This window comes from Protopterus annectens, chromosome 10.part0 (genome assembly GCF_019279795.1).
Source record: "Protopterus annectens isolate FY-2018-M chromosome 10.part0, PAN1.0, whole genome shotgun sequence".
NCBI classification, from domain to species: domain Eukaryota; kingdom Metazoa; phylum Chordata; order Ceratodontiformes; family Protopteridae; genus Protopterus; species Protopterus annectens.
This window is the reverse complement of record NC_056744.1, coordinates 944,460,087-944,473,219: the sequence shown is the minus strand read 5'-3', so window position 1 is coordinate 944,473,219 and position 13,133 is coordinate 944,460,087.

Below are 13,133 nucleotides of genomic sequence, written 5' to 3'. Positions count from 1 at the left end.
CTCCGTCATTGTCCATGTTGGTGTGAGTGACCTGAGACGTACCTCCATGGACTACATGAAAAGAGACATGGAAGAGCTCTCTGATCACATAGCCCAGGCCGGTATGACCCTGATCCTGAGTGACATCCTGCCCTCACCAAGAATGATGCCACAGTATGAAGAAAAACATGATCAATTTCAACAATTGTCTAAGTTTCTGGTGTCATTCAAAGGGGATCCAGTATCTGTCCACCTGGGATGACATGCTCGATAAGCCAAGCTGCTTTGCAAGATATGGCTTGCACCTGTCACCCTTAGGCTTTTGAATACTGGCCAAAGCTTTTGCTGCCCCCATAGTGCCTTTTTTAGGCAAGGCTCAAAAGACAAACCCACCACTGTAAATAGTACAAGTAACCAAAAACTGAGGGTAATGCTACTCAACACCAGAAGACTAAACCTCAAAATGCATGCACTCAAGGCACTCCTCAGTATGGAAAACATCAATATCTGTGCAGTAACAGAAACCTGGTTTAAGGCTCCAGAGAGCATCCCACCACTACCAGGCTATAACTCATACCATACTTTTCGGCCACAGAACCCGGACCGAAACACAAAAGGTGGGGGTGTATCCATATTCATCAAGGATGCCCACACCTCCAGGTTAGTGGCACAGCACAATGCCTCAGAGATCATCCATGTGAAACTAACAATGGGCAAAACTGCAATTCAAATTGTAACTTGCTACAGATCACCCACCATGACCCAGGACCCCCATTCAGCATTTCTGGAGACACTGGAAAATATGAAGGTCCTACAAATGCCCAAATATTGGGTGATTTCAATTACCCAAACATTAACTGGGAGAACTACTCAAGTACTAACTCCCTTGTGTAACGCTTCCTAGAATTTATAAACTCAAACACCCTGGATCAACTGGTTAACACCCCCACCAGAGGTGACAATATATTGGACCTGGTCATCACCAACATGGGCGACCAGTGTTCTACACCGGAGGTCAAACCCTTGCTGGTTAGATCAGACCATAGACTAATCACTCTGGATATCTATATTCCACCCCCACCCCCAATCAAGGAAACCACTGTGAAGAACCTTTCAAAAGCAAGCTTCACATTACTTAAGACCGAGGTGGAAAGGTTCACAGCCCCCATGCTAAAGGACGACGCTGTCCAAACTGCTGAATCCCTTACAAAGGCACTCTATGAGCACTTACAAGAATGCATGGATTATGCTATCCCAAGCAAAACCAAGACTCACTCCTCCAAGAAAAGGAAATCAGTCTGAAGGACCCCTGCCATAAACAAGCTATACAATAGAAGGAGGAAACTAGTGCAGAAAAGAGTAAAATCCCAAGAAGGAAAGACATCCCTGATCAATATCAGCAAGAAGCTATGATCCCTCATAAAATCATCCAAGGCTAGCTTCGAAAGAAAAATTGCCAAGGACTCCAAAGATAACCACAAAGCGTTCTTTAGCTATGTCAAGAACCAAGTGGAAGCTCTCAGATCTGCTCTGAGTTAGTGCAGAATGGCACAAAATACACTGAACTGACTGATATTGCCAACATTCTGGCAGACAGGTTTAATGCAAACATCACCCCCCTCTCACCCCCTAAAGGCCACATAACCATACCAGAAGAATGTAGTGCCCTGGCAGTCACTGACACACAGGTTAAAACAGCCCTATCCAAAACCAAAAATACAGCTTCAATGGGACCAGACGGTGTCCAAGGCTGTGTCTTACATGAGCTCCAAAATGAACTAACCCCTCACCTAAACACACTGTTCAAACTCAGCCTCTCTACAGGCTACGTACCCATAGAGTGGAGCACAGAAACAGTTATCCCACTCCACAAAGGTGGAGCCACAATGGACCCCGGGAAATATCGCCTTATAAGCCTGACTAGCCTGGTGTGCAAGGCTACAGAGTGCATCATCATGGAATTCATTAACAGAGAAATTGGGAACCTTCAAACATTAGACCCTACCCAGTTTGGCTTTGTTAAGGGCAGATCATGCCTCCTAAACCTGGTGGACTTCTTTGAGACAGTTACCAAGGCTTTACATGAGTGAAAAAAGGTCCACACAGCCTACCTAGACCTTGCAAAGGCTTTTGACACCATTCTGCATTCTGGTATTATAGACAAGCTCACCAGCCTGAACATAAACCCCTATGTCACGAGATGGGTTGCCAATTGGCTCATGGATAGAACCCACACGGTGAGAGTTGCAGGTTCTAGGTCCGACTCTAAACCAGTTACAATTGGCTTCCCCCAGGGCTCAGTCCTGGGACCCCTCCTGTTCAGTATATACTTCTCAGAGGTACAGGCAAGCACAGGAGGACTATGGCTGACCAAGTTCGCAGACGACTACAAACTGGGGGCCATAATTGACTCTCCAGCTGATACAGACATCCTTCAGAAGGGTCTTACTGAGACGGATACCTGGTGTCAAAATCATGGCCTCAAGCTAAATGCCAAAAAGTGCATAGTCATCCCCTATGGAAAAAACAAAGTACCCATGAACTACCACATACGTGGTAGTCCCCTAAATACAGAAAATGTAATAAGGGATCTGGGGTCCCAAGTAGATAGTAATCACTCCTTTGATAATCATATTGCCAAGGTGGTTAGAAAATCCTTCTATATGGCCCACCTAATCACAGAAGGGTTCACATCTAGAACAAAAGAGGTTATTGTGCCCCTCTACTCATCACTCATCAGACCCATCATAGAGTACAATGCCCCATTTGGGATGTACCTTACAAGACACCTGCAACAGCTGGAAAGACCACAGAAGTCCCACACCAAGAGGATTACTGGCCTCAAACATATGTCCTATGCAGCCCGAATGAAGAAAATCCAGCTGTACTCAGTTGCATACCACTTACTCAGAGGTGATCTCTGCCTGACATACAAGGCCATGTCCAACCCAGAATTGATGGACATGCTCCCCTTAAAAAAAACAAATCCCCAAGAGCCACACACTCTAGGGATCTAAACCTCACCACAAAGATAAATAGGACATGCTGGAGGGATAGATTCCTGTCCCAGAGACTCCCCATGCTTTGGAACAGGATTCCAATCTACATTAGGCAGAGCCACTCACTAACACTCTTCAAGAGAAACCTTGATGAGTGGATGGGAAACAGAAAATGTACCCCGGGGATCACTGCAGTGTCTGCTGGACAGAGGCACAGGGAACTAATGGTTCTGCTGGACCGAGGCACAGGGAACTAATATAAGGGGGCAGCGAAAGCCAACACATTCTGGCTAGGCTTATAGATGCCCTCAGGCAGATAGCCTAGTACTTACCTATGAACCTATGAACCTATGAAGGGTGTGATTTTTCTGTCTCTTAACTTAAGCAATAATCCAATATGAATGTCTCAGGGATAAATGTGTATTTAAATCATTGAAGGTATTTTGATATTTCTGTAATGACTAATTAAAAACAGATATGGCAAGTACTTGCTTGTTCATTTATGCAGTTTAGCTCTTTTAAACATCTGGTATAAATGAGGTACATTAATGCCTATAGCACTTATTTCTTGGATGAGTATAAATATCTCTGTTATCTGCAAAGGTCTGGGAACATCCCAGCTCTGTCCCAATGACTATATGTGTATCTCATTGCCAGTACGTATATGTTTTACCTATACATGTTTAATGGCACAATATAATCCAAGGTGCTTTAACATTGACTGCCCTCCTAACTAAATGAAATGGTGGTGTATGTTCCAACAGTGATGAACAGTGATAAAAATGTCTTTCTGATTATATATGTATGTCAAGTGCATAGGCAGATTCTGTTGCAATACCCGAGACTCTGAATTCTGCATTGTTACAGTTTTTGTTAGTGCAGAGACCGGTGTGCTGACACGCAATCAGAATTGCATGGTGTTATATTTCAAATTAACAGCACACATTTAAAGCTGGCCTTTTATTTTGCCAGTCCTGATATTTACAATTAAAAATCCATGTTTTTGAACATTCTCTGTACAGTCATACAGTTTGGTTATTTAATCTACATAAATCCATGCATTCATAATCAAGAATGATATACAGCTGAGTTATTTAATCTAACCCTGGGATTAAATACATAAGCAGACAAAATACATAAATACAGAGCTCCTACAACATAAAAACAACTGTCCAGATCATCGCGGAATGTCCAGAGCATTCTTTCATATTTTTGCCATTTCTTCATAAAATGTTTCCTGTCTGTAAAAGCAGTGAGATGATCTAAGGAGATAATTATATTAAAATTTAAGAGATTATTATTGGGTTATTGGGATGATCTTAAACTTTTTTAATTTTTTGTTCCATCACCAGTAAATTTAAGAGTAGCTGAGCGGGTGTGCGTGTAGCTCAGCTATGCTCAGAGTAGCTTACACATTACAATGAGCTAAATAGAAATGTAGAGCCAAAGTAGCGAAAATGTAATAGTGTAGTGGTTAGAGCTTTTGCTTAGCATGCAGTCATTCATGGTTTGAGCCCCAATACAATCCATTAATGTTTATTTGTGAAAACAGCAGTAAAAGTATATTTATTAGAAATAGGTAGTGAATAAATTTACCTGACTGAGACCAATGACTGATGTCAGAACCATGGCCTTAAGCTCAATGTCAGAAAATGTGTTGTTATCCTGTTTGGGGAAAAACCCTGTTCCCATGAATGACCACATCAATGGTAGTCCCCTGAACAGAGAAGCTGTTACAAGAGATCTGGGTACACAGGTTGACAGCAACGTCTCTTTTGACCACCACATTGCCACTGTGGTCAGAAAGTCCTTCTATGTGGCACATCTCATTACTAAAGCTTTCGCATCCAAGAAGGAAGAGGTCATTGTCCCCCTGTATTCTTCTTGGCAGAGTGACACAGTTTGTTTCAGCATACATATCCTGATGGATATGAGGTATGGCAATGAAATGTATGTCATCATTTACTGATAAAAATCATCATATAATCACAGTGATTTACCAAAGAAATGAGAATAATCTGTAAAACAGACCAGACATAGGAGCAATAAATCTGGACATCCTGAAACAATCCAGCCATTTGAGAGGTATGCTAAGAACCCCTTACTGCAATGAATCTTGACCAAGGCTGACAAAGTGGTGGGTGGAAGCCATGAAAATGGGGATGTATTTGAAGTATTGGCGTAGATAAGCTAACACAGTTCCTGCAGTAACACCCACCTGTGTGCTGTAACACATATGTAGTGAAATAGCAACAAGTAATTGAAATATGCTGCTATGGGTAATTATACATGCATTTGCAAATATATCAGGCACTAAAGTGATGTAAGAGCACTGAAAAACAAACACCAGTGTGAAACTGCATACCCACAACCAATATCACCACACTCACAGTCACATGCAGGTAAGTCAAGTGAAGAGTAGAGTATATGGATTGTGTGAACAAATACATCATTGTATGCCACTCACACACTAGCCCTACATATACTGGCACAATTCTCAGTGTAGTCTGAATCCTGACGATAGTACAGGACATGTCACAGTCTGTCCCTACAAACACATAGCCAATACAACATCAGAAACTGGAGCAGCATGCACAGTCAGATGAAAAAGGAACCATAACACTTACATCTACCCTCCTCCATACACAGTCCAAATAACATGTACACATGACATGTGTACACAATCCTGACAGTCTGTTAACAATGGCCAGACATACACAGACCTCTCAAATGTACAGTTCACCTCAGAATGTATGGGCTCAGGACTCATATCTATGGCCTCTTCCCTGACATGTCTGTGGGTCTACCACATCACTGGGAAGGTAGCAGGAATGAAGGCAAGAAATAATGATCCTAAATATGTCTGAGCCTCATTGACATCTGGACAAAGCCTGACATCATTTGGGGACAAAGGCACAAACACAGGGGTAGATTGGACATATTGCTGTCATAAATTGAGACAGTTGCAGATATTGTTGGGTTTGTTGTAACATATCCTTTATTAGGAATATGACATCAGTAATACCAATAGATGTGAGCATTTACTGACTGCATTCCCCAGAGTCCCCAACTGATTTTTCAAGTACACCAACTGTCCGGGGAACAGACAAGACATAACAGGCAAACATGTGGCCAGTCTGTGGACAGCATGCCAGTGGAGAGGTATGTCAAAGATATCATTGTCAGATGTGAAGTCACTCACTAAATGCGTGTCCACACAAACCCTGACAATCTATCAACCAACCATGTGTATAACAGCTGATGACATAAATTATGTTCAGTGTTCTGGGGATATGTCCCCTATGTTGGTGGGCTGTCCCCAAATGTCTTGTCCTGTGAAGTATTCCCACATACTGTCTGTGAATGTGTACCCCACCACCTCTGTAATGTCCCTCACACAGGCAAGGAAAAGGGCCAAGGCCCACATGAAGAAATGTCCCATATGTTGAACTAGCAGCAGTGTCCAGGTCCACAGCACAATACTATGTGGGCATCTACACAGTTGTATGGCCTTAGCAATACCAGACATGTGCACATGTGCACAGAGAACAGACAGAAAGTAGATATGCAACAGGTTATACAGTAGAATAAATGTTTTGAAGGATAGAAGTCTTAAACTGACATGTATGCCATTACTACATGACAGCAGTCCCAGTGACATGGGCAAAAAACATAGTAGCCTACAGTTAATATAATAATACCATGTTAATATCCAATAGGAGATACATAACAAGATGCAGCTTAAACACCAAGAACAAGATAATGTAGTACTCAGAGTCCCAGCTTTGCGTGCAGGGGTGCATGGTTCGAGTACTACAATAGGAAATCTAATTTTGCATGGAAAAGCAGTGTTAAGAGTACTAATTTAATAAAACAATATGTGTTAAATTATTTATGTCAACCAGTGCACTGTAGCTGGTGTAAAATGCAAGTGTCAGTGCATATAACATGTGATACTACCCATGTATAAAAAAACAAAACCAACAAAAACAGAAAAAAGAAATCAGATAGTACCCATGTATACCTAAGTGTCCCATACAGTATATTCACATCCCTTGCTACTATAAAGACAGCACATATAAATGTAGCATGTTATGTACAGGAAATTAAATGCACGTATTAAATGATGTAATTATTCTGCTATTTTATCACACTGGAATGTGAGCAATGGTTACTAGGGCTGAGCACTGCTTAGCAGGTGTACGCATTTCTTAAATGTGAATGGTATGTAGATTTGCACACTTGGAGGCGTCGCTAAACAAAGCCTAAACGGTGTAAGCACCTATTCATTTTACCATACGTCAGCACCGATTACTATCACGCAAACCCATGCAAACCCACTTAAAGCCGCGCAAAACTGCCTTAGCCACTCTGTATCCAACAGCCCTTGTTCTGTCTAGCAACAAAATAAGTAGACCTTACACCCAGGACCCTGTACACTACAGCACCAGCAATGTACCACTAAGCTATCTGAGCTGTAGGTCTTTGAGATGTTTTGTCAAACATACCATGCATTACAGCCAGTTTACAACAGGGAAGAGACACTGTGCAATCAGGAAGGATCGATATCCACAAATAAATATATATATATATATATATATATATATATATATATATATATATATATATATATATATATATATTTTAAAGAAACATATACATATATCGATAGATAGATCGATAGAGTGGTAGTATTGTCGCCTCACAGCAAAAGTTTCTCCAGTTCGATTCTCGGCTGGGGTGCCTTCTTTGTGGAGTCTGCATGTCCTTACTGCATTCGTGTGGGTTCCCTCCACGTGTTCCAATTTCCTCCCACATTCAAAGACATGCATCTAGAGCATTTCTCCCCGGGCCTCCACTGAAAATTGGCTACGTTCCAAGTCAGACTTTCTCAGTTAACAAATGTTAAATAAATATGTATGGAGCTACATATATGTGTATGACAATATGTAGATATATTACTAATAAATACTGAGGTGTGTGTGTGTGTGTGTGTGTGTGTGTGTGTGTGTGTGTGTTTTATATATATATATATATATATATATATATATATATATATATATATATGTGTGTATGAAAAAAAATATCTGTCTATCTATATATATATATATATATATATATATATATATATATATATACACATATATATATATATATATATATATATACATATATATATATATATATATATATATATATGCAGACCACCAATAACTGGGGCAGCATGCACAGTTGGACACAAAAGCACCCATGACACTCACGTCTGCCCCCCCCACCCCACAGTCCAAATAATAAGTGAATAGTATGCTGCTACAAAACCATGATAGGTCATACACAATGGCCAGACATAGAGCGACCTCTTAGCAAATAAAATAACATGACTGAAGATAATAAAGAGAAAAGCAACCAGCCAGAAATTCACACAGGTTTATTATACTCTGATGTCTTGGCCAAAGCCTTCAAGGAGTAAAACATTACAAGAAGCAATCAACAATTAATCACATTTAAATACACAGCCTCCAATTACACTCCTCATTTAACCCGCTAGTGGATGAAGTATCACATTTAAAAATATAAATTGATTCTGCAGATAGCAATTGTTCTTTTATGAATGTTTCATTAAACTGAAAAACAGACTATTTTCAAAACAGTAAATTGTAACCCACTACTGTCCCCATGGTGAAATTTATTCAAATGTACAACTAGAGAATTGTCTTCTTTCTTATCAATAATATGTCTCACGTGTTCTAACAGCGTAGTTTAAAGACACTTGTTACTCTCCCCTCACATACAATATGTTCCAAGGGCATTTAAGAGCATTCTCTATACACCGACATCTTGAATGTACAGACTTCCACATGTTGTCCAACCTTTCCCCACAGCAGGTATGACAGCACTAAATAATGATAGACCAGATACCTATCAAACTCCTACTGTATGACATCTGGACAAAGCCTGACATAATTGGGTGACAGAGGCCCAAATACATGGCCATACTTGAAATATCACTGTTATAGACTGAGAATGTTGCTGGTGTTACAAGGTTTGTTGTAACATATATTTTCTGAGGGATATAAAGTCAGAGACACAAATGGATGTTAGCATTTATGGATTGCAATCACCAGAGTATTCTACTGATTTTCCAAGGACAACACCTGTCTGGGGAACAGGCAAACATAACAGGCAAGCCTCTGGCCATTATGTGGATAGCCCTACAGTTGAGAGCTAAGCAGATACAGAACTTTGACAGACTGAAACCCATGCAGAAGTAGCATGATCAGATAAACCCTGTTAAACTAGCTGTATTCAAAACATATCACAGCAATACTCACATTCTGCCCCTAAGTCTTGAACCTTCTCCACCATTTAGTTGGCATGTCTCCACAAGTCTTGTTGTAAGTGGTAGTAGCTCACACAACTCCAGGATGTCTTCCTCACAAGTAAGGGAAAGGGCCAAAGCCCATATGGAGTACTTATTTATAGGAGTGTGTTGCCATGACATTGGCTATTGGAATAACTACACAGCTGCTCTGCATGCAATTAGCAACTGAGGAACACCAGTTGGTGCACAGGCCATCACATGGTCATAAGCATAACCTACAAAAGACAAACTGCCGTCTATTCAAAACACCTCTGTCATAGACAGTTAATTACTTCAAAGCTGATCCAGTCTGAAGAAATAGAAATGATATATCTCTGAAAACACCGGGGAAAAAAAGCATGTGAAACAAGTAAGCATGTAACTGACTACAGTAGGTGGTCTGTAATAATGGAAAATAGGGGACTGAAAGAATATGTTTCTCATCAAGACTTGCTGTACTGATGTTCTGCTAAGCAGCACTGATGGCCATAGCATGTAGCTGTGTCTGTAGTGGCATATAGCACAGCTCAGGCCACTGACTCACCCCAGGAAATGACAGCTGACATTTGGCAACTACAGGAGTGTCTGTCAAACACCACTGACAGTGCCACTGCTAGGCTAGCTACTGGGATGTTGTACATATCCATATGTTAACTGTGCATATAACCATGATACACATTTTCACTTGTAAACAACAGAGCTATACAGAGCATGTGCAGAGTAAAGTACCGTTGCAGAACTGTGTGATGAAATACATGTGATATAGTGAGTTCATACCAATCAACTGTATAGTCTCATAAGCACATGTGTGACTGATATCTGTAGTCACTTACACATAGATTTGTGTTATGTTAGGCAAACCATTGTCAAGACTGTTAACAATGACACCATAACATAATAGCCTAGATATGAATCTGGGACATCCACCAGGTTAGCACTGTGATAGCAAAGCCTACTGTGCAATCAACTTACTTATCTATGTATGTAAATAAGTTGTGCATGTTCTACTTGTGTGTAATATCACTTTCAGTGCATACAACAGACATTAATGTTTACAGGTACTGATTGTTGCAATGCCATGACAATGATATGGGTAGTAGAATTGGCATGATTATCAGGTTGTAATCGAAGAAGTATGCAACTGTGTTATGACCCTCTGTCTATGCCTACCACAAACAGCTGTCTGAATATCTACATACAGTGGATATCAAGAGTGTACACACCCCTGTTGAAATGCCAGGTTTGTGTAGTATACAACAGTGAGACCACAAAAAATCTAGTCAAAACCTTTCCCACCTTCAATGTGACCCAATCTGTACAATTCTATTGACAAACAAACAAATCTGTTAGGGGGAGTAAATATTAAACATAATAAATGTACTTTAAACTGGTTGCATAAATGTCCACACACAGAAACCACTACTTGGTTGATGCCCCTCCATAATCACAGCATTCTCTTTCTGGATACACACATGATATCAATTAACAAGACTCTGATTACCCCAAATAATGTTCAACTGTCCTAGTAAGATATATTTGACATTTATCCAGTTGCCTGCTACAGCAAAAGATATGTCTGGTTGAGAGCTTGCAAAACATTGAAGGGAACTCATTATGGAAAGGTATCAGTCAGGATTAGGGTAGAAAAAGTGGCCCCGACATTGGATATACCATGGAACACAGTGGAGACAGTCATCAAAAGGTGGATCAAATATGGGAAAACAGTGCTGTTGAAAAGAACCAGATGTCTTTCCAAAACAGATGACAAGACATGTTGAGAACTTGTCAGGGAGGCTGCCTGGAGACATGCAGGAACACTGAGGGACTTGCAGGACTCTCTGGCAAGTACTATTTCTGTTTTATATGTGGTAACAATCTCTTGTATTCTGCATAAGTCTGGCCTATGGGGACATGTCAGTAGATAGAAGCACTTATCCACATCAAACACCATCCAGGGCTATGTACAGGTAGCCAAACATAACATCTAGTCTCCCAAACGCATGTGCTGCAATGTGTAATGTTGTCATGAGACCAAGGTTCAAACCTACAGACAGTATTCCTAAAGCTATGTGTGGTGCACAAGCAACACCTCACTTCATCTGAGGACGACATCTTGAAGCTTGATGGTGGCAGTGTCCAGAATTAAGGTTGCTGTTCATTAGCTGGAACTAGGCCTGGTATACATGGTGGAGGGAATTCTGAACAGTTATAAATAACACTCACGTGTGTGCCACAGCCATCAAGCATCTGCAGTGCAGCTGAGGATGGACAGGGGTTTCAGCTTCCAACACAACAATGAACTGATGCATACAACCAAAGCTAGCTAAGAATGGCTCTATCTGAACACAATCAAGGTTATGAATTGGGCCAGACAAACCCCAAACTCAACACAAATAGTAAACCCCCAGTGTGACCTCCAAGGACTGTACACGTGAGCTGGCCTTACAATCTTACAGAGTTGGGGGACCTTTGTATGGAAGACTGTCCAAATAATGCTAAGGAAAGATGTTCCATGATAATATACCTCTTCCCAGGCAGTGATACTGCTGTAGTGCAATTAACAGGTGCTTCAACCAAGCATTGGTTTAAGGGTGTTCATAGCTATGCAACCGCAATGTTTTATGCATCTCATTCAATATCTTGACAACTAACACATTTGTCTGTTTCTTGATTGGATTGGACAGGTCATATGTCACATATAAGGTGAGTAATCTTTTCAGATGCAGTACTGTGGTTTCATTTTATATCATAAAAGAGGCTGGTGCATACGCTTATCATATTCATGTTACGCTAAGAAAGTCATTGTTGTAACAGGATGTGATTGCACATGCATTCACTGCTGCTGATGAGATGTGCAAATCAAATGTTTGTCATTAATTGGTGTCATCAGTCCTCGTGTCATCCCAGTTATGTGTCAGACAAACACAGAGACGTTGTTTTCCCCTCACAGGTGGCAATGGGGGTCATGGTCCCGCCGCATGAAAACTGATGTCAGTGTCTCTTCAGGCTCTGACAATGAAGATAGGCATAGTGAGGCACAGGTGGGGTTGTCAGGGGCTGAATCTGTGCCATTGGTTAGCATCCCACTTTTGTCCACTCCATCCCCACACACATTCATAATGCCCACACATGCCACATCACCAGTGGCCATAAATGAGGGGCAGTTGATGGGTGGTGGCATGGGACAGAAAGTGTAGTGACTAAGGCAAGTGTCTCTGTAGACACCAGCCATAGCTGGCTAACAGGTGAGGTCCCACACAGGCGGCTGGACAGGGGTGCTCAGAGGAGGACTGCTGCCAATAATGGCCCTGCCAGAAGTGCCACAGCAGGTATTACCAGATGCATGTTTAGGCCCATTATGGAGGCATAGGCACATATGGAATTTCACACCAGACAGACTGTCAGGGTCCAGATGGCAAATCTTCCTGCTATGCGTGACAACATATGTGATCTTGCAGATGCCCACCGATATTATGCCGGGGTCATGGATAGATGGTTGGGTGAGATGGTGGCACTCCTTGACATTGGGATGTCTGTGTTGGAGCATGTGGTGGGAGTTGGCTATCAGCCACATGGACATAGGACAGCACCATGAACAGCTGAAGGTCTACGTGGCCATGCAACATGCCGCTCCTGCTCCTGTAGTGGCAGTACCAGCAGCATGAATATGGGGGGGTGCTGTCCACACCACAATGCAGCAGGCAATGGGCATGTGGCCCTGCCCATTCCCAACAGGAATGTGGATCCAGCAGACAGCTGTCAGCATCAGGGAGCACTACTCCATCTGGCCTTGA